Source organism: Corylus avellana, chromosome ca2, assembly GCF_901000735.1.
Source record: "Corylus avellana chromosome ca2, CavTom2PMs-1.0".
In the NCBI taxonomy this organism is placed as follows: domain Eukaryota; kingdom Viridiplantae; phylum Streptophyta; class Magnoliopsida; order Fagales; family Betulaceae; genus Corylus; species Corylus avellana.
In genome coordinates, this window is record NC_081542.1 from 475,778 (window position 1) to 479,785 (window position 4,008).

Below are 4,008 nucleotides of genomic sequence, written 5' to 3' on the forward strand. Positions count from 1 at the left end.
GCTCATATAAACGAGATTTTTGCAAATGTTCATAGAAAACCACTAATTCTATATAACTTTTTGACTTCCTATCTTTACTTGCTACTTAGTATTAATGTAATGATCTCTGATAATTGTTCCTTAATTGTTGTGATTTTCTTTTAAATTCACGTTTCCCCTATTCACCTTATTCAGGGGCGTGACAAAGGCTGGCGCAATACACACAGGCAAATGCTAAGGAATCGGTCCTAGTAGTAGATAATATTGATGGGACGGGATTGAAGTGGCAAGCTCCTCCACTTGGATTTTACAAGGCAAATTGGGATATTGTTGTATCTTCGAATAGGAAGTGCATGGATATAGGAGTCATTATCAAAGATGGAGGTGGACGGGTGCTTGCGGCTAAAAATAAAACCATTGGGGCAATTTATGAATCGACTGTTGGGGAAGCTTTGGCAGCTCTACACGCAGCAGAACTACGCCGAGATTTGGGTTTGGCAGCTCTACACGCAGCAGAACTACGCCGAGATTTGGGTTTTTTTTATGTAATTTTGGAAGGCGATTCATTATTGGTTGTCAAGGCCATTGGGGAAACAGAACAAAATTGGCTTCAATATGGGCGTTTAGTGGAAGATACCAAGCTAGTTTTGAGATTCCTCCGTCAATGGAAGATTAGCCATATTAAGCGAGAGGCTAATGAAGCGGCTCACGGTTTGGCGAAGGAGGCATCGAGGGTTACAATGGATAATTTGTGGATTGAGGAGACTCCTATATGTATTTCCAATATTGTTCTTTCAGAGCTTAATGCTCTTTCTTTATAGAGCTATTGCTCTTGTATTCTTTTTTCATCTATGAATGAAGAGTATCCAGTTTTCTTTCAAAAAAAAAATAAAAACATTATATGTACTATGTTATTAATTATAGATTGAATGTGTATACAATTAATTAATTAAGAGTATAATTAACATTATATGGAATATGTTATTAATCATAGTTATAATTTTATAATTTAATAACTTAGTTAATACTTAATACTTAATATATACTAAATTACAAAACATAAGAATGAGAATGTATGATATAACTTATAAGTTATAAGTAACTACAAAGGTAGTTAATATGTAACTACTAATTAGTTATATACTTTCTTTTTCTTTTTGTTTCCTTGAGCAACTTGTTATATACTAATTATGTTACATGTTGCTAGTTAATAGTGTGTGACATTATTATAATTTAATTGTAACAATTTAACATATTAATTATTACATATACGATACATGAATCATATGATATATCATATATGAATCAATATGATTTGAAATTATTACAAAGTTACTAACATGTAACACTATATACAAAATTGATTATAAATTATTACATATATGATGTATTGATGTATGATATATTAATTACAAATTACAAATTTAATATGTAATTAATGACAACTATGTTTATGAACTATAGTCTATATATGTTACTTACTTACTTGTTTTTGTCTTAGAGATATATTAATTAGGACTAAGAGACTTAAAACACTAAAACAACTAGACATTATAGACTACTAGTTAGTCTAGTTACTTAGTTAGTAACCTAGGGATAAGTTGATAACTAAATAATCTAACGTGATAAGTTATTAATATTAACTATTAATTACTACTATTACACTACTAGTTAGTCACTTAGTATTTAGTAAGTTAGTATGTTATACATTAATGGTGTTAAGTATAACATATTAATTAAAATTGTAAATAATACTACATATAATATGATAATAGTGATTAGTGTGTGTGACATAATGACATTATTTGATAATACTAATAGTACGTGAAAATGTGAGTCGTGAATGTAACTATGTTTATGGACTATATTATTAATCAATAATAATCATAGATTTAATGTGTATACAATTAACTAATTAAGGGTATAACTAGCATTATATTTATATGAGACTATGTTATTAAAAATAGGTTTAATGTATTGGTGTATGATATATTAATTACAAAATTTAAATTTAATAGGTAATGTAGCTATGTTTATGAACTATAGTCTATATATGTTACTTACTTGTTTTTGTCTTAATGATATATTAATTAAGATTAGGAGACTTAAAACACTAAAACAATTAGACATTATACACTACTAAATAATGCTAAATAATACAACCATTTTTAAACCTATTTATTTATTTTTTTGATATTTTTAAACCTATTTAGTATTTACTTAAAATTTTGTTTTAGAGTTTTTATGGGGTACTATTGCATGCACGGTTTGCTGCGTACTTTAGTTAATTAAACGGCTGTGATTTAATTGATACAAATTTGTATTTAATTGTAACGGTTTTGATCATTTATTGAATAATTAAGAGGCGAGCTCATCTAAAATCACCCATACTAGATTATTCCGATTATTTGAAATTTGAAATATTTCATCTTAGAATCATAACCGTCCGATTTTAATTGATTTAATAATAACCGTTGGATTTGATAAATGGAATACAACTGTAATCCATTCCTAACGTGAGAGTTATTTGGTGTTCCACATAACACCTTGAGCTCATTAATCCGTTGTTTTGAATTTAATCCGAAAATAAAGATCAAAATTAACGGTCAAGATCATTTATTGGATAACGCATGGAACCGGATTCACCAACTCACGCACGCGGAGGATAAATTCATTCTCGTACTCCCCCACACATGCACGGTCTACGAGACTACAGCTGTCTCAGTTTGCACGCAGGCTGTCTCAGCCATCCAAAATTTTGGGATGAAATCTAAGCCGTTGGATGCATGCAATGGATGACAATTGTAAACCATTTAATTGCGTAGGAGTTATATGGTGCATCCGAATCGTTGTAAGTTTCCCTTGATTGAGCTAATCCAACGTCCTTTATTGAATGAGAAGATAAGAATCAAAATAAATAGTCAAGATCATTTATTAGATAGCTAATAAGCGAGCTCACATGAAATTACCTATACTATATTATTATGATTATTTGAAATTTGAAAGTTTTCATCTTATAATTATAGCCGTCCGATGTAACTTGATTTAATCCAATCTGTTGATTCATCTCTTTCAAGCTTCCAGCAGCCCTAACCCCAAAACTAAAGTTCAAAACCCTATCTCTATCTCTCACTCTCTCGGCCGCTTCAATCTTCAGATGAAATCCCAGATCAAAACACTCTCTATCACTTTCTCTTTCATTGATTTTTGTTTGACTGTGATAGATTTTGGCTTGATTGTTTGTAGACTGGGTATGAGTTTGAAGGTTTTCCTCTGCGATTCTAAGTTTGAGGGTTTTCCATCTTTGTGAAAGCCGATCACCCAAAGGTACATTCCAATGCATAATCTGGTTGCTTCTTTTTATTTTTTCTTGACGATTTCAAATCAAAATAAGACCATATTACTTAGATTTTGATTCTGTGTTCGGGTGTTCTTTGGGGTGCTCTGTGATAGTCTACTCGGGATCTCAAACTTTAAAAGAAATGCTAAGTTTTAATTCTATCCATATATTACTCTATCTTTCTTTCCTTTTTTTTTTTATTATTATTATTTTTTTATTACTATTATAAAATATACTCTGAAACTTTTCGATTTCTCTACCCATTGCATAATCAAGAGCAATCCCATAAGAAAATTGGGTTGAGATGGTGAGAAAAGTTATTGTGGCACATGAATTAATCGTTGCTCTGTCCTTTGATCAAGTGATTGCAAAAAAAAAAAAAAAAAAAGCATTTAGTTACATGACCCAAAGCCTTTTGAATCTAAGGATATCTTGTGCCAGCCCTCGTCTTATTTCCAATTATACATTTGGAAAAAATATAATTTAACCCCTTAAACTATCAGTCATTTGCGATTTAGCTCTATAATGTTCAAAAAGTAATAAAGTAGCCCCTTAAACTACCAACCAGTTACAATTTGGTCACTCCGTTAGTCTTCACCGTCAAATAGGATGAAAAATTCAATATGACGTCGTTTTGGTAAGGTTAAATTCTTAAAATGTCCTTTTGAGGAAAACAATTTAAAAAATAC